The sequence below is a fragment of the Gopherus flavomarginatus genome, chromosome 6 (assembly GCF_025201925.1).
Source record: "Gopherus flavomarginatus isolate rGopFla2 chromosome 6, rGopFla2.mat.asm, whole genome shotgun sequence".
Taxonomy (NCBI): Eukaryota; Metazoa; Chordata; order Testudines; family Testudinidae; genus Gopherus; species Gopherus flavomarginatus.
The window spans coordinates 81,957,490-81,981,397 of NC_066622.1; the positions used below are offsets into that span (position 1 = coordinate 81,957,490).

Sequence of the window (23,908 nt, forward strand, 5' to 3'; positions counted from 1 at the left end):
ACATTTCACCGTGTTTCAGGACAAATCATCAGAGGCACCTGTGGTGAAGACAGATTAAGCCTACTTGAACATTACTTTAAAAGGATCGTGTCACTTTAAGAACAAAGTGGGAGGTGATAGAGGTACCTACAGTACAACTAATCAGCGGTGCGTATTTTAATGTCAGCCTTACTTGATCCCTCTGTCTCACAGGCTAATCATGCTCCCAGCTAGCTGCCTTTGTCCGATATGCTGAACAACTTTTAAGAAAAACTTACTCTATTTCAGGCTGGCAACGAGGAATGGAATCCCATGCAAAGCAACTTGATGGTATCAGTGAGATTTGAAAGATACATCTAAGACTTTAATAAGAAGGTAAGATTAGACACGAAAAAACAGAATTGCTAATGATATCATACATCATGCTTTCTTAGTTGCCTGTAAGAGTAGAAGAAGAAACAGTGCCTGAACAATTCAATCCAGAACATTAGTTTATTAGCCAGGTTGCAAAAATAAGTGACAAATATGGTGACAGTTAATACTGGGGTTTCTAATTTCCTTTTTTGATCATTTTAAATTGCTTATTTTGTCATTCAATGTAATAATCTTGCTGCTAACTCAGTGTAGTCTATGATAACTAAATGGACGTGGAGTAGGGTCTGCAAATACATTGCCCTTGACAATCCTTTATTATTTGAAACAAAGCTCCTGTAATTTACAAAGATACTAGATTCTCAGCCAGTGTAGACTGGCATAATTTCATATTGACAACTTCAGCTCTAGATTGATTTATTCTGCTGCTACTGGTTTCTGTTGCTTCCATTTTAAGTATTCTCAAAATGTATGAAAAACTAATTATAGACGTTCTATCATAGGACGAGTTACTGTCCTACATACAGTATATGGCCCCTACTTACAATAAGTACAGGAGACAGTTGGACAACAAACATATGCCACAAATTCCAAAATACACACAAAACATACCTGGATCAAATATTAAGAAAATTCTAATTTTTAATATTCTACAAAAAGACCCACAAACTTTCATTGACATTTGGGTTCACACATTTGAAATAGTAAGAGAAAAATCATGGGTCTATTTCAACTAATACAGTGCTGCTGTTTATGTGAGACAACAAGCTGAATAATATCACAATAACGGGGAAAAATACATTTGTCAGTGAAGTCCTAGTGGTCAGAAATTGTCTTTTATTAATAGTATGAGATAAAATGATCAAATATACCGTGTAAGTGTATTGTTTCATTTAGTATTTTTCTTTCCTAATTCTTATTTTCATTTCATCAAAATATATGTCAACACCGAAATTTCATATTGTTTATAGAACCCCATCAAGCTAAATTTACATTCGTTTACGCTGAAATTACCAGCTTTATTATTTAATACTGTGACTAAACAATGAAGTCATTTCCCTTTAAAAAAATAAAAATAAATTGCAACAGTATAATATGCTCAAAAGGAATTCCAGAAATAGATTGAAATATTTATGAACAACAACTAAGAGCTTGATCTTATACTTAATACCCTTGCTGGATGGGAATTTTTCAACAATAATTTTTCAGTGGAAAATGCCAATCTGTTGAAACCAAAACTATTCATGGGAAAGAGGCATTTTTTATTACACTTTTGTTGGGAATGGTTTCTCATGTCCAGGATAGAATTTCTGGAGCAACAAAGAGAGAACACTCATGTCAGATGCTGAAGAATCAGAAAATTCTCCCAAACATGCCCTAACCTCTGGGCTACCCACTATTCTGGGTTGGCTCTCTGATTTTCCACAAAAAGGGTATCCAAAGTTTTGTTTCACCCCAATTGGAATTTTTTTGAAGTCTCACATTTTTGCAGAGTGGGAAAACGGTTTCCCACCCTGCTCTTTTACTACCAGTTTTAGTACTTGTTATTGTAAGTAGTAAAAATGACTTTAAAAATAATGGGACTTCTTATAGCATAAATCATTCTGCCCAGTAGTTAGTGTTTTCAGGGTAAGGGTGTTTGTTTGTGGGGGAGTTGGTTGCTGAAGAGCATAATTTCCATTAAAAAAATTGACAGGCATTTAGTCTCACTGGAGGTCAGTGAAATTTAGGCATCTCCGTCACTTCAGTGCTTTTGAAAAATATATTTGTAGGACTTAACTCAGGAGTTGAACATTTTTTGTTGGAAAGTGGCCCTTTTTAAAAATGGAAACTTGTTACATAAAATTTCAGATCATCAACATTTTCTGGCTCTCCAAGTTTTCTACCAAGTTTTTGACTGATGTGTTTGCCAATTTTTTCAGAAAGTTTAATCAAAATAATTTTAACATGTTTAATAGCACATTCATTTTCCTCACTGAAGAGCCCTGCAAAACAAACTAAAAATTTCAAAACATTTCACAAAATTGTTTCCCTGTTTTGACTGGCTCTAGTTATTGTGTCTTACTGTTACAGAGACGGCCCAGGAACCCAACTTCTACTGGTATATGCCTCAGTGGACTTGCATAGTGTAGCATAGGCCCTTTAGGAGTAATTACTTTCTTTAGAGGAACTGTATAAATCCATTCGGTTGTTGTAACTATTAAAATATGGGTTTGGCAAATAGTAACAAAATTGACATGCAATGTAATATGTAGACCATTAAGTTGAAATAATTAAATTATAGTAAGTTAATGGAGACTGAATTATATGAAGCAGAATCAGTATACAATTGTTATTTTTAATGCATTTTACATTTTTTTTCTCCATGACCTATTTTAAAGCACCTGTCTCCACACAAGAAAGGATTTGTATATCCTTAATAAGAGATTTTTGAAAATGTCCCAGTTCTCCAGCTGATGTCAGAGCAGAAGCAGCATAGTACAGAACAAGCCCATATGCATACTGAAACTCAGACTTACATTTAAAAAAAAAAAAGGTAGCTAGGGAACGTTGATCATTGGAGAACGTTCACCAGCAAAACCCATCTTAAGTTAAGTGTTAAAACACCTTTACCCTCCTGATTGTTTAGGCTTCAGAAAATGTCACATCCACCTTGATGTGGATGCCTTAATTTGTTATTTTCCCCACTACTGATATTGCATGCTTTATTTTTAAGCTGGTATGTAACATTTTAATTACCAGTAAGTACTCTAATATGGTAAACCAACAATTTAACTTAACTCACACTGTTTCCATAAAGGGATGGCCTAGTGATCTAAGAACCAGGTTTGAAATACTAAGACTATTTAAATTGATAGAGGGATAGATAGAGAATGTTCAGGCAGACGAGACTGCAGTCTTTCATGCCTCAGAAAACTGAATTCCACGATTGTGTCCTGTTTGCTTTATGTGCACCTTATCAACCCCATGAGTTTTTTTTTGTAGGAGTCGGAAGTTGCTTCAGTGTCCTTGGATTAAAGTTTTTCTCTCTTTCTTACTTTGCTGATTGTTTGTCTGGCAGCTAGCTTCTACCTGAACTGGCTACATTTCACTAACTTTTAGGAAATGAGCAAGGGATGGTGCTGCTGAGACAGTGACCACTAGCTGTTGCTCTCCTTTACAAAAGCTCACATGAAGCCACATCAGATGGGCTTCTACTTGGTGGTTATGCTGCTGCTGAAGAGGTGAAATTCCATCCTTCCACACAAAAAGAGGGAGCGCTCCCTAAAGAGGGAACAGCCTAGGCCAATAGCCTAGATCCAATATATATTTTATTCGGTTGTGACTTTTGGATTAATTGTGCTGTCAGCACTACACTTAGCCCATCAGGGCAGTGAAGAAAACTCAGGATCTTGTTAAACCTTGTAAAGCTTTTTTTTAGGCAGGGCGATGGGAAAATCATGGGTGTAGTTTGACTTCTATATTCGGCGAGGGCCAGAGTAGAGGGATTTAACCAGGGCCACAGATGGCTAATGAGCAGGAGCCCTGATCCAGCGCAGTGAGTGCCTTGAAAGCTACATCTGGCAACCACACAGGCTCCAGAGGGAGAGGGGGCCAGGGGAAGTGTGGAGGGGTAGCCACCCAACTCCCATGCATGGGTTTCCTGTTGACTCAGAGCCAACCCCACTTAGGCACATGGTGCACCACACCCACTCCCTGTGCAGCAGCTGGCAGAGCCAAGTCAGTCACCGCCAGGGTAGAAGTGATTGGATATTAAATTAGCAGTTGTTTTCTGTGCATTGATTTTTATTTATTTTACGGTAATCTTGTTGTGCAGTACATGTTTGCTTCCACGGTCTGCTGATTGTATAGGAATTAGTATGTTTACTGCAGCATGGGAACATCTGAGCAAGTAGTCTCATGAAATTGTCCCTTACCAGCCAGGCTGCTCTGCCTGCAAGCTACCATGCACAGCTGATAGAGCTCATTGCTATAAAATAATCTGAGAGAAAACATATATTTACAGCAAATGCTTCCAGCCCTGGGGACTAATCCTGCAATCCCTTACTGATGGACATAGTGGGGGAGTCCGACTGAAGTCAATAGGGCTAGCCTCAGTGGGGTTTGTAGACGTGGGCCCCTTCTTCTGTATGTGTTGAAAAGCAGCAAACACCTTTCTGTAGGTGGCAGCGAGGAAGGATTCTCCTGAGCTCAGGCTCTGCACACATCACCCACGGAGCTCTCAATGGTATTGCGAATGGGTGATCCCAGCAGGTTGCATGCATCCTACAGGAACTTAGGTGGGATCCCTGTGGTGGGGCCTAGCCTCACCAAACTCGGGCCAGCCAGTAGGAAGTAGAGCTCCCATTCAGCAGAACTGGACTTTGCTGCTATTCTTGTGTCATGAAGCACAAACCCCTCACCCCACTGGGGATCTACCAAGCCTTGCCATAGCCCGGAGTCATTGAGCTGCTGTGGTAGCTACAGCAACTGTAAACAGCAAGCATGGCCCCAGGCAAGGGAAGCACCGTCCCATCTCTGTCCATGCCTCCCGATGCCTTCAGCGAGAGCCCGCCCTGAGGAAGGTGGGTTGGGAACTCACTGATCACCTGCAGAGTCCCAGGCTTCACATGCCCCGACTGGGCAGGAGCAGGGAAGCTGCCCAGGGAAGAAAACTGCACTGAGTTTCTACAACCTACAAGAACTCCTTCCCTATAAAGGTAAATGACATTCTGGAAAAAGAAATCTGTTGCAAACAGACTGGAATTAATTGGAATGATAGATGCAAGATAACAATCCCTTGCTACCTGCTTCAGAGAGGGCAGCAAAGCAGCAGAGCCGCTCAAACAGGTTCTTCCGGTCAGGTCCAACAGATATTGTATTCTTGTTCATGAAACAAAAAATCTTCCAGAAAATGCAGCTAAACTATAAAAAAATCCTCTTGGCTGGCAGTACAGTGGTGACAATAGTCAAGAAACTAGTAATTATAAGCTCTTCAGGGCAGGGACTGTTCCTTACTGTGTTTGTACAATTCCTAGCTCAATGGGGTGCTCTTCTCAGTTGCCCTTCAGGCACTACTGTAATAATATTGAGACTTGGATGTCAGAGGCCATTCCAAGACAAGGAGTTAAATATTACAGTCAGCAGCTTGGACATACTTCACTAACCAAGTGCCTGCTAGTTTCCTTGGTACCTCACTAATACTCACTGCTAAAAACCCACACACAAGCTTCAAAGCTAAGGTATGTCCATATTTGCTTTACAAACCTTTAGCAGTTAGTTCTTGCTCAATGAAACACAAAGCATCAAGCTAATTCACTGGCAGGGATTTTTTTTTCTCTATTGTTGCAATATCTTGTGGTCTGTCATTTAAGGGATGATGTTTCTCCAGCAGTTATTCAAGAGCAACAATTACACTGAAACCATTTCAGAAAAAGCAGCCATATGTTTATTCACAAATGTCCTGTACATTTCCAGCTGACTGACTGTTAGCTGCTAGGTGCTATATGAGTATCATTAGACACTAGTTGCTAAGGGAATATCCTGGTAGAAATGAGATCACAGACTCAGTTATATTTGTTGTTATGAATACAACAATAATCCGCCTCCATGGATTTTGGGGCCATTATTTCATTTGGTCGTTGTGTCAAGTTCTTGACAGCCTTCCCCAAAGAGAATCCCATGTCGAACTTGCTTTGTACTTTTCCAGAGACTAGTTGATAGTGTAAGATTTGTAGCCTTTCAACACTCTACAAAAGTTACCTAAATATTATGAAATCTAAAGGACAGAATTATGAAGCACTTGGAACTGATCATAAGAACAAAGGTAAGAGTAGGGCACTAGGTTATATTCACCGCCCCCTTTGTGAAAGCCATTTTAAGATGTATCTGAGAATAGAAAACAAGAAACCGGCACAAGCAAGCTACTCTCATTCTCCATTTTACTTTCCCTAGGCCTATGAACCCCTTTTGACCAGTTGCAATAAAGCGATTATTACTGCCAGAGACAGAAACTATATTAATGTGCTAGAACCTGCAGAAGGCTAAGAAAAGTCTTTTACATAGCTTCAACAGGGTGCTGGTGGGAAGACACCAAGATGGGTTCCTTGAAGGATAAAGGTGACTGGGAACTTGTCTCCTCTTCTTCCTGCCCTTCCCCTCCATCCCCAAATTGCTCTCAGGAGTGCCTTGAGTTATGATGATTAAGGGCACCAGGATCATCTCTGTTTCCCACATGTCAACAAAGACTAAGGATACGTCTATACTACCCACCGGATTGGCGGGTAGTGTTCGATGTATCGGGGATTGATTTATCGCGTCTCTTCTGGATGCAAGTCTTCTCACCACCTGGCCCAAACATATTCCCATCTGGTGTTTAAACTCTGTAAATTCATCGTAGACTGTAAATTTTCAGACAAGTACTAGACTGCAAGTATACCATAAAACAAGACCTTTCATCAGTACTTTGTGTTTCTGCAGCCCTCAGCAATGATTTTAAAGGCTATGTTATAATTATGAGCTGCAAAGGAAGTCTTAGCTGTTTGAAAGAATGGAAGCAGTTCATCTTTTCAAGGCAGCCTGCTCTTTCAAGTTTTAAATTAGACGGTTAGTCATATGCAGTCAATGAGATGTATAGTTTCATTTTGACAATGACGACAATAGTCCTATTTGCTAAGGATGAGGAGACAAGTTTTAAGTTGTGGTTGGCCAAAGAAAGGGTTTTGTTTATCTGGTGGCAATTTAAACGCTTCCATGGGGTACCTTGTTCTAAAAAATGAATAAATAATGAAGCTCCTGAAACAACTGCCCCTTTAGGGTTCAAATACAAATACAGCTTCCACCAGCTATAGTCCAAAGACAAGTGTGGCTAACTTCAAGCAAGTCTGAAGTAAAATGGCTAAAGTGTAGGAGCCATCTCTCAGATACCCTTCTCTGATCAAGTTTAGCTCTTGCTATTTCTCCTAAAACCCCTCCCTCAAGGCATTTGTTGTCTGCTGCTATTGAAGAGTCATCAGCTGTCCTTGCTAGAAGCTCTTGCTACTCCACCCATGCTGGTCAGCAGATCTCTAGGATGCATCTCTCATGAGTGTCCCTCCTTCCAAGGGATGTTACTCATTAGCATCCCCAAATCACTTATGTTCCAGACCAGTTTAGTGTCCCCTCAGTTCCATTGACAATGATTTACTTCAGAAATAAAGAGGAGGTTTGGACAGACTTTTATTTAAGGGAAAAATTCCATCATATTTTATGTTCCCAGCATGAACATTTTACTGTGACTGGCATGTAACACATTGTGTCCTACATTTGAGACTTGGCAGGTTGGGAAATATGCAGGATGGTTGCTTGTTTGAAGAGGTGTTTTAAACCTATTTTTACAATATTCTGCATGCAAGGTCCCTTCACCTCAACACAAAGCTGATAGAAAATGGAATTGAAAGTGGTTGTAGGCCCATTTCAAAGGCAGTGGATAAAATATCCAAATGCTGACTGACATGTCACAATGAAGCCTGTTCAAATGGACACTGTCAACGTTGGGCGGCGGGGGAAGAGAATCACATTGCCATCTGCAACTTCTGTATCTACTAGTTACAATGAACCTGGATTTTTTTAGAACTGACAGGAGTTAGTAAAAATCTTTCCATTTGCCCCTGCCATCATCATAATACAAGTTCCTTATGAATTTAGCCCACTTATAAGACACAATTGAAATGATCGGTTATCTCATTTTGAAATGAATACAAAGGTAAACTGGAATAAAAAGGTGACAGTTAACTCAGCCACGCAGCACCATTCATTCTCAAGCACCTTCCCCCCGAATATCTTACACTCCATCTTTTTCTGCTCCATGTTGTATAGGTCATTTGAAGTAGGTAATTACTGGGATAAATTTTTTATGTGCTCATTTCATCTCAGCCAAAATTTAAAAGAAAAAGTCAGTGCTGCTGTTTCTGTTTCCACTGTGTGATCAGAATTGCTGTGCACTGTTACACTGGCTTTTTGTTTCCTCTCCTAATTAGCAGCTGAGGGGAGCTATAGAGCATTAAATGGGAAAATAAACTTCTGGTGGAAAAGAATGATGCAGTTGAAAATTGTCTGCATGTAGGGACTGTAAGGGGAGAAAAGCAGTACACTAAAATAGGGCGAGAAAAAATGGAAACACAAATGGGAATAGAAAACCGTGGAGGAAAAGCAAGTGTCCAGTTAAAGGAGGGAAAGGGAAAGAAGCAAAAAAGAAATCAAAGGTTAAGACAAAACCTGAAGGAAAACTGAAGGCAATAACGGAGTGAAGAAAGCACTATTAGCAGAAGAGACAAAACAGGTTAGCAAAATGAAGGAGAGGGGGAATAGTCTGATAGAGAGATGTGCGGAGGCCACAAGGCCAAATTAACCAGCTCCTGGACAGAGCACACTGTACTCCTGCTGTTCTGACTCAACTGAGAGTCAGTGCAGCATTAGTCAGAGCAGCTAGAGAAAGATGATCTGTGTGAAGGAGGAAGTGGAGATAAAAAGGAAGAATCAAAACCTACAAGCCAGAAAACTTTTTATGAGATGTGTATTTTATACAACTGGTGGCACAGGACATGATACAGCTAGCTATACTGAGAGGGAAAATAGCCTGACTGGTTGCATTCCAACAGGGATGACTATTTAACTACAAAAATTCAGCTAAGATAACAATACAGGTAATCACATTCATGCTTCAGGTTGTAAGCTGATCTGCCAGTCATCTAGACAGAATTTCTTACTTCTGTGTACAGCATTGCATAATTTACTACAGGTGAAATTAATTCATCAAGTTACACTTATGTGGCTGAAGGGGAAGAGCGTGGCTTTGCTATGTGCTAGTGAGCAGCTCTCCAAACAGCCTTACCTAGACCAGAGGAGGGGGATATAAGATTGGGGTTTATGGACTTGAAGTTCAAAACTCCCTGCATAAGGGGAACAGAGTGGGTGCATTGGCACTCCATTGCCCAGAATGGAAAGGAAACTCCAGCTCGCCAAAACCCATGAAAAATTCTTGGATTGGAAGCAAGGTTTAGGATTTGGTCCTCAATTAACAGGTTCTGTTTCCTTTTGCCTAATGGCAAAATGAAGTTCCATTTGGAATTTGCTTGATGATAAATCCTAATGTTCCTAAAAAATGTCACTAGCAAAATCCTGCTAGCATTCATTAGCAAGTCAGGTGTGCCAGATACCGTCTCCACCCATGGGTCACAGGATAAGATCCTTATTACAGATCCTTTGCCCTAGCCTTCAAGGTCCTGCACAGTTTAACTCCTGCCTACCCCTCTACTCCAATCTTGTTCTTTTATTGCCCTTTGCACCAGCTGAGATACCTGACTTACCACTCAACTACTTTTTTCCAGTGCAGGCCCCTTCAACAGACTCTGTCCACCTGTCTTCAAGTTTCTCCTCAAAAGACCTTCTCCTTCAAGGAGGTCTATATATGCTAATCCACTCTTAGTATAAATGAAAACAGAGCAGCATTAGGACACATGCTAGACACCACATCTCACTCATTTGCTTTCTGCTGCACCATATCCCTCACCTGTTGTCTATTTAGGCCCTGATCCTGCAACCGGTACAGTGAGGGCAGACCCTGGAATACATTCATTGATCCTTGCAGAACTGGGTCCTTTGATTATAAGATCTTTGTGGCAGAGATCTCATTCCCTTACTTGCCCATAAAGTGACCTGCACAATTTTGTCACTATATAAATAGAGACGATCAAAACTATCAAGAGAATTTCAGTGGAAATGGCTTTTGGATGGAATGAAAGTTTGCTTGAAAAAAATCCATTTTCATCAAGAAGTTTTGGGGGTTTCATCAAAAAGGAAGAAAATGCCAAAAACTGGAAAAAAAAATGGGGTTTGAGTTTTTGGACAAACCCCCACAAAATTAAGAAAAAGGTAAATAAAGGTAGGAAAAATGTTTTTCCATCTCCATTTTTCAGTGTTTTACAGTGTTTTTCAGTGTACAAAACCAGTATTCTCATTATTAGTCTCTCTTTGAATTTTAGCATATAGTTACAGTGAAAATTAATGTATTTTCTACTATCACATATTTGCATGTCAGTATTCAGTACGTATGAGGTTTTGGCATTTTATACATGATGGGACAAATTCTCATTCCCTGTGCAAAGTCTAAGTGAGTGGCTTTGTGGAGGACTGTGGTGGGTTGTGTCTTGTCCTCACAAACCTTTTGGTATGGTGTGGAGAATCAGCACTGCTACTTTGTAGCTACTACAGCAGCTTTACAGCTGGGTTAGCAGATTCAGCCCTCTATGCTCTCCTGTTACAGGGAGGTTTGGCTCAGTGGATGTGCATGATTTGTGCATTACCTAAAGTGATATAAATATAACTGGCAAGTGGAAAAGGGTAACTCAAAGATTAAGACTTCCATTCATCTGTAATTTATTAAATCAACCTAAGAAGGGGACTTTAGAAATTAACATTGCTGGGAAGAGCAGGTTCTCATACCTCTGTAAAAGGAAGTCTGCCCTCCTGCAGGAGTGTCTGACCAGTAGATTGCAATTCCAGGAGGAGTGCTTCTATAAAACATCATTTTACTTCTCCTACTTCTGACCCAGCTTCGCTTGTGAGATATAATAACATGCTGAGGCATAACTTTAAAGTTCTGAAGCTTTAGTTTCATCTTCAGAGCCTGACCTAGCCTGTAAACTATCAGCTTGTAGCTTTATGATAAATGTATAAAAAGTACTGTAGTGCTGACACATAACACCCTCAACTTTGCAGGAGCAGAGAACAGATTTGTTTTAAACACAAAACTATATTGCTTCTCCTAGAGCTTTCCCTATCCAGTAAGCTGTTCACATGAGGGTGGCAGTGTGCTATATTACAATGGATATCATTAAAGCACTTGCAGGGCTAACTGGCAGCAGCCTATGCCTTTTTGAATGGATGGGTGGGAGCTAGGGTTTGCAGTTTGTGCATAGCCAGACTACTGGGTTGAAATATATGTCTTACTGGTCTACACCCAAAAGTTGTGATCTCACACACACACACTAACAAGGTTCACTTACCACTGGGGCACTTTCTTGTGGCAGGGTCTGGAGATCAGGTCTCATCCTCCATTCTGGCACCCCCTTCCATTACTTGCTTGTCCCATAACCTCTCTCTGCAAGACTCAGACAGGTCACCCTATAGTTTTCCCCTTCCAGGGTATGAAAGTCTCCCCAGACAAACTGTCTGACACCATCTCAGATAGCCCTCCATACCAATTCTAAGTCCAGGCCACTTACCCAGTGGCTGATAGGGGAACCCAGGCCAGCACACATTTCCAGCCCAGGGATCCTATAATCAGCTGCCAAGGTCTACAGATTCTCAATCTTTACCGCTCTTTTCCTAGGCTTCTTCCTACTATGCCTTCCACATGCTTTCTTCCCCACAACTTCTCAGGGTAAACTCTTCTCACAGGGCTCTTACTCCCCCAAGTTTCTGCCTGCTAACTCACCTCTCTGTACCCAGAGAATAACTCCAGACTCACTCCCTTCTGCTCTCAACTTCCTGGCTGTATACAAGCCCAGCCTGCTCCTGCCTAGCAGGGCTTCATCTCCAATGAATGCTTATCAGTCAAGCCTGACTCCCCCCGAGTGTGGTTGATAATCTTAATTGGCCTCTTCTGAGCCACCTTCACCTCTTCAGGCTCAGGTGGGGGAAACACCCCATTTCTCTCGCTCACACACACACACCATCCCTGCCTCGCTCCCTGCAGAGTGTCTTCCTTGGGAGGCGCTGCTTCACACCTCAGCATTGTGGCTGGTGAGCAGCATGGCTGCGCACAGCCTATTGCTCACTAATGTGAGCTGGCCCAAGCAGAATCCCTGCAGCCACTCAAATCAGGTCTGAGTCTTCCTTTAAAAAAAAAGTCTCAGTCCTGGCCAGCCATGTAACATCTCTCCTGTTACTATAGCTTCTGCCTCCCAAGAGAGGGCTTCTAGCTCAGCTGGTGATGCAGAATCTTCACAGGGAACAAGTTTACACCTAAACCATGTATAAATATCAACATGGCTTCCTGTAGCTCACCTTCCTTCACCTGCCCTGGGGTGCAAATGCTTAATTATAGGATCTAGGTAATGTGTCCTCTGCTCATTTCCTCATACTGTCTCCCTTAGGTCACGCCACTGATTTATCACTCTGATCTGAGCACACAGCCAGCACTCCCTCCCTCTGCAGCAGAGCTCTCTCCTTTCCTGGCTGCACTTCACCCTACCTTGGGACCTAAAAAGGGCAACCTTGATTTTTCACTTCTACTGTTTTTGCGGTATTGGAGAGTGTATCTTTAAGGACTGAGCTAGCCAAACAGGGAATCTAGACAGGGCTTTTGTTATTGTTGTTATGCAGCAAGTTGGATCTTGGAACGGGATACAGGATAAAGTAGGGCTGTCAAGTGATTTTAAAAATTAATCATGATTAATTGTGCTGTTAAACAATAATAGAATACCATTTATTTAAATATTTTTGGATGTTTTCTACATTTTCAAATATACTGATTTCAGTTACAACACTGAATACAGCACTGATGAAGTGGGTATTCATCCAAGAGAGCTTATGGTCCAATACATCTGTTAGTCTATAAAGTGCCACAGGACTCTTTGTCGCTTTTTACAGAATACAAAGTGTACAGTGCTCACTTTATATTTATTTTTATTGCAAATATTTGCACTGTAAAAAAACAAAAGAAATAGTATTTTTCAATTCACCTAATACAAGCACTATAGTGCAATCTCTTTATCATAAAACTTGAATTTACAAATGTAGAATTATGTACCAAAAAACCCTGCATTCAAAAATAAAACAACGTAAAACTTTAAAGCCTACAAGTCCGCTCAGTCCTACTTCTTATTCAGCCAATCACTCAGACGAACAAGTTTGTTTACATTTGCAGGAGATAATGCTGCCTGCTTCTTGTTACAATGTCACCTGAAAATGAGAACAGACATTCTCACAGCATTGTTGTAGTTCATGTCGCAAGATATTTACATGCCAGATGTGCCAAAGATTCATATGTCCCTTGATGCTTCAACCACCATTCCAGAGGACATACATCCATGCTGATGAGGGGTTCTGCTCGATAACAATTCAAAGCAGTGCAAACTGATGTATGTTCATTTTCATCATCTGAGTTAGATGTCACCAGCAGGTTAGTTTTCTTTTTTGGTTTGGGTTCTGTAGTTTCTGCATCAGTGTGTTGCTCTTTTCAGACTTCTAAAAGCACGCTCCACACCTCATCCCTCTCAGATTTTGGAAGGCACTTCAGATTCTTAAATCTTGGGTCCAGTGCTGCAGCTAGCTTTAGAAATTTCACATTGGTATCTTCTTTGCATTTTGTCAAATTTGCAGTGAAAGTGTTCTTAAAACGAACAATATGTGCTGGGTCATCGTCCGAGACTGCTATAACATGAAATATATGGCAGAATGTGGTAAAACAGAACAGGAGACATACAATTATTCCCCAAGGAGTTCAGTCACAAATTTAATTAAATATTTTTTTAATGAGCGTCATCAGCATGGAAGCATGTCCTCTGGAACAATGGCTGAAGCATGAAGAGGCATATGAATCTTTAGCAGGTAAATATCTTGCAACACTAGCTGGGCTGGTGCAACCATTTAGGCAAACTAGGTGGCCGCCCAGGGCGCCTAGTGGTTGGGGGTGCCTAAAAGTCCCCTCAGGCAAGGAGGTGGAGTGGAGGTGAGCTGGGTGAGGGGGCACGCGGGGAGGGCTGCCCGCAGTTACTGGGGGCGGGGGGGCGCACAGAGGAACAGCTCCCCGCCCCAGCTCACCTCCACTCTGCCTCCTCCGCTGAGCATATAGCCCAGCTCTAAGTCTCCTCCAATCAGCGCCGCAAGCCTGGGCGGGGAGGAGAATTAGAGCAGCGCCGGCATGCTCAGTGGAGGAGGCGGAGCCGAGGTGAGCTGGGGCGGGATCCCCAGGCAGGGTTAGCTGCCGTGGCGGGGGGAGGAGAGAGGGGAAGTCTCCCCAGGGTTAGCTGCCATGGCAGGGGGGGAGAGGGGGGAAGTCTCCCCAGGCAGGGTTAGCTGCCGTGGCGGGGGGGGAAGACTCCATGGGTGGGGTTAGTTGCCGTGGGGGAATGGGGGGGAGAGGGGTTAGCTGTTGCAGTGGGGGGTGTAGCTGCTGCTGGGGGGGCTCCCCGGATCGGGGGTTGAGTTAGTTGCCATGGGGGGGCAGGGTTAGCTGGGTGAGGGATGCAAGGTGGAAGTTTCACCTAGGGCGTGAAACTTCCTTGCACCAGCCCTGGACACTAGCTACAACAGAGTCAGGCGAACGCCTGTTCTCACCAGTGCCGCCTGGTGGGGGGCAAGTGGGGCAATTTGCCCCGGGCCCCGCAGGAGCCCCCATGAGAGTTTTTCGGGGGCCCTGGAGTGGGGTCCTTCACTCACTCCAGGAGCCCCGGAAAACTCTTGTGGGCCCAGGCCCCCGGAGCTTCTTCCACTTCCCCGCCCCGAATTACCACCGAAGACCTGGCAATTTGGCAGCGGCTCCCTCTTCGGCGGTAATTCAGCAGTGGGGGGGCCCCCGCCGCAAGTCTTCAGGGCACTTCAGCAGCGGGTCCCGGAGTGGAAGGACCCCCCCCCACCACCGAATTACTGCCGAAGCAGGGGCCCCCCGCCGCTGAAGATCCCATGCCCCCTGAATCCTCTGGGCAGCCCTGGTTCTCACGTTCAGGTGACATTGTAATTAAGAAGTGGACGGTATTAGCTCCCATAAATGTAAATAAACTTGTTTCTCTTAGCAATTGGCTGAACAAGAAGTAGGACTGAGTGGGCTTGTAGGCTCTAAAGTTTTACATAGTTTTGTTTTTAAGTGCAGTAATGTAACCAAAAAACCTCCATTTGTAAGTTGCACTTTCAGGATAAAGAGATTACACTACAGTACTTGTATGAGGTGAATTGAAATATACTACTTCTTTTATCATTTTTACAGTGCAAATATTTTTAATAAAAATAATGTAAATTGAGCACTGTACACTTTGTATTCTGTGTTGTAATTGAAATAGATATATTTGAAAATGTAGAAAAACAGCCAAAAATATTGAATACATTTCAATTGGTATTCTATTGTTTAACAGTAAGATTAATCACGATTAATTTTTTTAATCACGATTAATTTTTTTGAGTTAATCCCGTGAGTTAACTGCGATTAATCGACAGCCTTAGAATAAAGCAGAGCTCTGGCAAGAACCTTAAACACTGAGTGATCATCACAATTTCTTGTTGCTTTCTCCTGCTTTTTTGAATAAGGTTACTATTATCTCAAAACAGCTGAGGTCTGGAGGTGCTTGGCCTGAATACCAGAGAAGTTTATGCCCAAATAAATTTGTTAGTCTCTAAGGTGCCACAAGGACTTCTCGTTGTTTTTGCTGATACAGACTAACACGGCTACCAATCTGAAAAGAGTTCATTATTCTAGCTATATGCCATTTTGATGGGACACTATCATAAGCTAGAGTGTGTAGGACAGACTTAACCCACAGCACTTGACAGACAGCTCCTTTCCTGCTGAGTCAAAACCCCAGAAGTAAACCAAAGCACCACAATGAAGTTGGAGTGACCATACACTGCCTGAGCTGCTGCTGTCTTTCTGACAGGTTGTTACAATGAGGTGTTGCCTACTTACAGACCCATTCGATCTCATGGATCTTCTTGAAAGAGTAGGAAGTATTAAGTCTGGTGTTGTGGATAAATTCTTCCTTTTTCCATCATTTCCGCTCTAATTTGAATCAGAAAAAGTATCTTTGCCTCTTGTCCTAGATTGTTACATGATAGTGCTATCTGATATTAGACAGCTTCACCCGGAGGTAGCTGCATTTCACTGGCGGATGAAGGGATCCTTGGGGACCGTTTGTATTTCATTTCATATTTCAGGTTATAAAGTACATTGGAATCCTTTTTGCCATGAAAGTTGCTGTCTGCATTTAGAATTATTGTTCTCATCCTGCTCTGCTAGCAACCAGCTGTGTCACCATGGCTATATGGTGCCACCCTTCCCACCCTTTGACTGTCTTGTCTCATTGGTCCCTGCCCCAAAGAGCTTACAGTCTATCACCACGGGCTTGTACAATGCCTCGCACAATGGGGCCTGATCTCGTGGGAACCTCTAAGCATGATCCCGTTACACATATACCTAATAGTTATTCTAAGCTAGTGTTTAGTCCCCTAGAAACCATCTGTACTCTAGAGGTGCATGGCTAGCACTGACAAATCTGAGTGGGATAATGAATGAACCTTGTGCATGTGAAGCAAACTCCCAGCCAAACTAGGGCTGGTCGCTCACCTGCTGCGATGAGTTAGGGCAGGTCTATACTAAATTGCTACAGCGAAGATGCTACTATGCCAACAGGAGAGCTTCTTCCATCAGCGTAGTTAATTCACCTCCACGAGAAGCAGCAGCTAAGTCAATGGGAGAAGCTCTCCTGTGGACATAACGTTGTCTACTCCAGGGGTCAGGTCAGTATAACTACGTCGCTTGGGGTGTGGATTTTTCAGCCCCCAAGAGACGTAGTTATACTGATGTAAGTGTGTAATGTAAACCTGGCCTCAGCACTCATCTGGGCCTTCAGTGAGTCAGCCCCCAGGCACGCAGGGGCAGCCTATCATTGAGCAGAGTCTGGGTCAGATGATCCCAGGATCAAGTATATCCAGAGCCCCTGCAGAGCTGCAGTTCAGGCTGAGCAACAGCACAACCTGCCCAGGAATCCTCCTGGTGCCACACAGTGCATCAGACTCCAGCGACTCCCAACCTCCTCCTCAGCCTTGCCTGAGCCCTGCCCTTACCCGGCACTAGCTTCACTCTAGCCTCATCACTGACCTGCTCCAACCTTGTCTCTGCCTCCTGATCCACCCACCCCACACCCTCAGATTCTGACTGTCTGGTTTTCAACGTTAGGCATGTATCTGGACCCTGGCTTTGGTACCAACTTGGTTTGTCTTTGTACTCTGACCACCCAGCTTTGACCTCTGGCCTGCACCTGGACTCTGGATCTCAATTCCACGTCCACCGTTGGCTCAGGACTAATCCTCCATCTAGCTGTGACCTATGCTCCAACCGCTAGGCCTGATTGTTGGGGGGCAGTGCCTCCATTATGTTTCTTTCTAGAGCCTTGTGTAAACATTTTCCAAACTCTGATTTGGCTCCACTAGTCTCAGTGACATTGGGTACCACAAAGTAGATAGACCACTGACATCCATTTCAGGTAATGCTGTTCAGAGCAGGTCTAACTGAAGCAGTACTTAACACCAATGGAAGCTGGCTGCTTGTTAAGATCAATGAAGGTGACGTAGTGCTGGCACCCATGGGAAATGTTTGCATGTGTTTCCCTGTGTAAACAAGACTCTCGTGTGCTGGGGACTGAGATCCGGGATTTCTTTGTTCTACATTTAGATCTGATTTACTGTGTGGGCTTGAACAATACTCGTCTACCTCACAGGGCTGTTGTAATTATTTACTGTCCTGAATTTGATTGTTTACGGAACAATAAACACTATTAATCTGAAATAAACTCCAGAAGATTATGAAGGTGTGATCCAGTGCAGCATGTGCTAGGCTGGCAGTCAAGCATTCTGGATTGTAGTCCCCTCTGGGCCATTTGTTTGCTGTGGTAGTTAACCCAATCTGTAAAGCAAGGCTGCTAATGCACTTTAGGAAAGTGGGCAACATCTATGGATGAAAAGTACTAACTTTATTAATGAGCTGTTACAGACAACAATGATTCTTGCTATTCAAACTGAAGTGTTCTTTCTCAATGTCATGTCCTTACTCTAAGTAACGTGAGTGCAATGTCTCTAGTACAGTAACTCCTCACTTAAAGTCATCCCGGTTAACGTTGTTTCGTTGTTACATTGCTGATCAATTAGGGAACATGCTCATTTAAAGTGGTGCAATGCTCCCTTATAATGTTGTTTGGTAGCTGCCTGCATTGTCCACTGCTTGTAGGAAGAGCAGCCCGTTGGAGCTAGCTGGTGGGGGCTTGGAACCAGAGTGGACCGGCAGCTCCCCTATCAGCTTCTCGCTCCCCTAAGTTCGGTGTGCAGCAGCTGCCCAGCAGGCTATCAGTTGCAGCTGTCCCTCTCCTCACTGCCATGTGCTGCTCCTGCCCTCTGTCTTGGAGCTGCTCCCCAAGACTCCTGCTTGCTGTGCAGGGAGGAAGGGAAGGAAGAGGGAGGCTAATGTCAGGGTATCTCCTTTCCCCCTGCTCCTGCACCCCGCTTACCCCATCTTCCATAGAGCAGAGGGGACACACAACAGGGCTCAGGATGGAGGAAGTTTGCTGGCAGCAGCTGCAGTCTCAGCAAGCTGATCTAATTAACAAGGCAGTGTACTGAAGGGTAGGGTCAGCATACTTAAAGGGGAAATGCGCCTCTCTCTCTCTCACACGCGCACACACACACACTCTGTGTGTCTCTGTCTCTGTCTGCGATGCTGCTCCCCTCCCCTCCCTCCATTCGTGCTACCTTGTAGAGTGTGAGAGTTAACCCTTGAGGGCTCAGCCAATTTTCTAGTTCATCATTTAGTGTAAGGCACTCCCTGGGAAATATCCCACCCTCTGACTCCTCCACCTGAACCAAGCTTCACAATCATCATTGCTGTGTACCAGTATTAAATTGTTTAAAACTTATACTGTGTGTGTGTGTATGTGTGTGTGTGTATATATATATAGTCTTTTGGCTTTTGAAAAAAAAGTCCCTGGAACCTAACCCCTTCATTTACATTAATCCTTATGGGGAAATTGGATTCGCTTAACAGCGTTTTGCTTAAAGTCGCATTTTTCAGGAACATAACTACAACGTTTAGTGAGGAGTTACTGTAACCTTCAAGCAGACTTTTTAGAAAAAGACTTAAGTGTGTTTTCTCTTTACAGATTCAGTTCTTAAAAGTGAGGAAATCATGGTGGACACTGTCTTGGCACCATGGACAATAATCCTGGTGATCTTTGCTTCAGTGATGATAATGAGCTTTCTGATGTTTCTCCCGCCTGTTGCCGTGGTGATCTGGAAAATGAAGCATATGCCCCAGATCTCTTTGCATGGAACTGTATAACCAGGCCTAATGGACAAAGAATCCTGCAACTAAACAAGCTACAAACTTACTCACAAATAGCAACTATTTAATAGGATCCATCACAAAAACTGAGCTTTTCCCAGGCCTATAGCTGCTGAGGTTCTGCAGGACACTGTATATATAACTTTATATTAACTTGCTATAGTTCCTACTACTCTTCCTACATCTAATTGACTGCACTGTACTTCATATCACTTGTTTCTTGGATTGTGCTTTTCTTTATGACCATAACTGACCAATGTATGACAAAAAGAAAAACAAGTAGCACATACCTTTGTAGTTATGACCACTTGTAAATAGCACCAAAAAGACATAAGGTAACTATATTAGTCTGAAAAGCATGGTAAGCCCTGAGAGCTATATATCTATATCTGTCTATCTAGCTGTCTATCTATAGTTTGATAGAAGCTGAATATATTTTCCCTCAAAAGGAACAGCGCAATGAATGGCATAGTCATTGCTATTAATTAACCACAGTCTTGTGTCTGTTTGATTTGAAAACTCGTTCTTCTGTTTTGACCATTTCTTCTTGTTGTTGGGTTTTTGGTTGATTGGGTTTTTATTTAATTTTTTCATAAAATTCCAAATGTGACAACATAAAGCTATCCCCATCCCTTGGCTAGAATTCTTATGTGCTTTATAACCCAGTGGTCAAAGTTCAATTGTGCAAATGTAAAACACAAACTGTGGCAAGCTAAAACACACATGCTGCAGGAATTTCCCCTGAATTGTAGTGACCAAATTTACTATGGAAAACAGAATGTGATTATTTAGGTTTAAATATGTCCTGACGTTTGTGTGCCTTAGCACTTCTCAAACTGAATATTTTGGAAAGGAGGGACTAGGACAATTAAAAGCTTATTAGCACTCCTATCAGTAAAGCAACCTCCAGCATTTTATGTCAAACATACCCAATGTCATAAAAGACTGTGGGCCTGATTCTGCCCTTCTCGTGCTGCATTTAATAGGATGATTTGTGCTATATGTGGTTAATGCTTTCCACTACCATGCAGGTTTGCTCTGAGCCACATTCTGATCTGTGTAAATCTGGCATAAACATGTGCCACTGATCACACTCTGTAGTCTGTCCCTTTATTGGTCACTATTATGTCAACTTTAAATAATAATAATAATAATCAAGAGGCTAAGTCCTGTTGTTCTTAGTCAGGCAAAAGTCTATAAGAGTTTTGTCTAAACAAGGCTCAAAGACTAGATTTCTTTATTTTGATGAAAAAAGAGAGAAACAAATCTGCTTCTTTTGAAAGGAGATAGCAATACTTTTTGTCTCACATGTAGGGAATTAAGCTACTGCCTGTATTGTAACTGACTGAACCAGAAGACTTTTTTCTCTTTCCCTTGGCATCCTTTTCCACTTCCATCTAATAAACAAAGGAGGACGGTTCTGTTTAGTTATTGGGCTGAAATCAAATATTCTGGATAATTTTACAGTCTGGTTTTTTATTTACTGACTTTTTAAAGCTGTAACTTCACTTCTCAGATGCACAAAGTACAGTTGCCTTAAAATGACCTTCAGTGTCCTTGATGACAATGGCTAATGAGAGGGAAGGCTAGTGAGCAGGGCCAGCTCTAGGCTTTTTGCTGCCGCTCACCCTAGCCCTGGGCTCCCCCACACACACACTTCCTGCCACCCCAGCGCTGGACTCCCTCCTTTTCCCCTCCACCAAAGCCCTCCCCCCACCCATACTCCCCTGCCGCCCCAGCCCTGGGCTCTCCCCCGCAACCTGCACCCGCCTGCTATCCCAGTCCTGGGTCACTGGTAACTCGCTCCCAGGGCAGGTCATTCAGCAAGAATTTTGGATGTGCACAGAACACAGACAGGATTGGTTCCCATGTGGTTACAGAACTGCAGTAAAGTGGAACAGTTTTCAGCTTGTGTGACTTAAGGATATCTGGATGCATATTATAAGACTGTCCTACATAAATGAGGATAAGCTGAGGTGGCTTTATTATTCTTTTTTTCCACTCTTTGTTTCTATGGTGAATTTGCCAATGCAATATTACTGTCTTCCTTTTAAACAAATAAAACTTTTTTTTAAAAGGGAAATAGCTGTTGAAAATAGCAATTCCACTCCTAAAAACAACTGGGAAGCATTTCTTGCTTCTTCATTTCTTATCCTACTTTTTCTACAGCAAGTTACAGTGGATCAGTATGTTTGATTTGGGAAAAATGAAGTAACAGCTGCCCAAATTGAGCTTGAGCACTCCTGAATTTTGAGGTGTTCAAATCTGGAAGGCAGGTACTAGATTCCCTTTCTGAATATTAGCTAAATCTGGAAAGGAAAAGTAAATTTCTGCTTCCATGGCTCAGAAGTGGAGATCCTCCTATGTGCCTGGTACTGTATCTAAAGCTGCTGAAGTCCCCTAGAAGAGCCCCCCCCCTTACTTTTCATTTTAAATTCTAGTTGGATCCACGTACCTCCTTTACTAGGCTCCAGATAGAGATGTGCACTGTCCATTTAGTCCACTCAATTCCTTCTTTGTGAGCTGCAAGATGAGGTCACACCAGTATCCCTAAAGCAGTCTGGGGAAGTCTTCTGAAGGGGATATCTGGGGCAAAGCCTTCTACTCCTTGGGCACACTTGTTCCCCATTCACAGTGCCACCCCTTTTGACTCGCAGCATGGATCAGCTACCTCACTCCCTACCCCTGCCTTTCCTGTTGATAGCTGTCAAGGGATTGCTGGGAAATGTAGTTCTTTCCCTTCTCCAGGGCTGGCTTTAAAGGCAGGGAGCTAGGCAAGGAAATACAGCTCCCAGGGTCCCGTGGGTTCTCAGCTCCCGTGCTGGATCCCCAGCTGCTCCCTGGCTCCGCTTCTGCAGGGTTGTGAGAGGGGAGGAAATGAGTTTACAAAAAAAACTGGCCAAACTGCCACCCCCTGGAAATGTACCGCCCCAGGCACCTGTTTGTTTTGCTGGTGCCTAGTACCAGCCCTGCTACTGAGGGTTAAGTGCAGCATAACAATGCCCTTTCTGCTAATAGTCATGAGGATTGGAAAAAGGAACTGATATGAAAAAGAACACAAACTGTGGGGGTGTGTGTTATCAGAGCTGTGGACATGGTGTACAGTCAACAAAAAAAATAGAACAAAAACCTTCCAGACTCAGATTGCTTAGAAAACTAAGTAGCCACCAAACCCTCTGTTTATGTTTCATAATTGTTTGCTCTCATGTTCTGTAACTATGTCACCCAACACAGATTAGTGCCGTCTTTTAAAAGGACCTGGGATTGTTTTCTCGCCTTCTGCTTCAGGTGACCAACAACTAAGTATTCTTTTCCTCTTCATGTTTCTCATTTAACTTGCTAAACGGTGATTAGATTTTTAGCAAAATGGGCTTAGCCTCAGCCCTTCTCCAAACTTAAATGAGAGATCAAATCATTGTGTGTCTCTTCTACCAAACCTGCCTCAATATTGGACTGGATTCAGACAGGGAAGTATAGAAGGGGTGTGGTTAGAAGCTTTTGAAATCTTCTTTCACACAGCTAAGGGATCTGTACCCTCTCTGAAGGTAATGCATGAGCATGGGCTACTGCAAGCTCAAGGCCAAGTGTCTCAAAACTCTTACAAGTTACATCATCAACGGTGCCTAGAAAAGTTCCATGCTAGCAGCCCTCTGTGGTTAAATCCTCTGAAAAAGAATTTAGTGCTCAATTGAAGGGTCAAGGTAAAATAACCAGAGACATTCATGATCCTAGCAGGGCATGGAAAAGTTGAGCATTCTCTCCCAACTGTCTAGCCTTTGTGGGTGGCAAAAGTAACTTATGCTGCTTGCTTATAATCATCAGTTGAGTTCATTACACAGTTCATTGCTAAGGCTAGCTAAATAACGGGGAAAGGGGAAATAATGACACTTTTTTCCTATGCAAAACTCAGAACTTACAGACATTTTCAGCAAGGCATGTCCATGGGCATTTAAAGTATATGAACTCTCCAACGTTCTTGGCTACTGAGTATCATTAACTTTGTTCCTGCTCTGTTAAAAAAATGTAGGCAGGAGTTGGAGGTTTGTGTGACATTGGCCATAGACTAGAAGTTAGTGCAAGATGTCCATTTGTATCTAATCTGTTTAAAGGAATAACTGCACATGGGTCTTCACTAAAAACAGATATATTTGCATAGGTTTTTTAATCCGTTTTTCATTATCTTATGTAAGCTACTATTTGCTCTGCTGTGTTGGCAATGAAGTTGAAAACCCAGCTAATCTCATTTTATCTGTTTATCAAAAAGTCTGCTAGGCTTGACCAAACTGAGTAAATAGCTTTTACCACAGTGGTCTGTGACGCATCTCTAAACGGTTAATGCAAAATTTCCAACCTGTCATTTAATTAGACTTGCTATATCGTTATACCATTGATGGGACTCCAGGCACTGTTATATTATCACTTTTCTATGGCATACAGTCCATTTTGAAACACTTTTCAGGGTTTTTTGCACTCTATTTGTAGACCAGGCTATTA

General features: G+C 42.6%; 1 long non-coding RNA gene across 1 annotated transcript; it reads left to right on the forward strand.

Moving 5' to 3' along the window:
- The first annotated feature begins 177 nt into the window (after positions 1-177).
- On the forward strand, positions 178-21,485 carry LOC127054469 (uncharacterized). The gene is made up of 2 exons (XR_007775256.1): positions 178-354; positions 19,233-21,485. It is a non-coding gene; the product is annotated as an uncharacterized LOC127054469 (long non-coding RNA).
- The last annotated feature ends 2,423 nt before the right edge of the window (positions 21,486-23,908 follow it).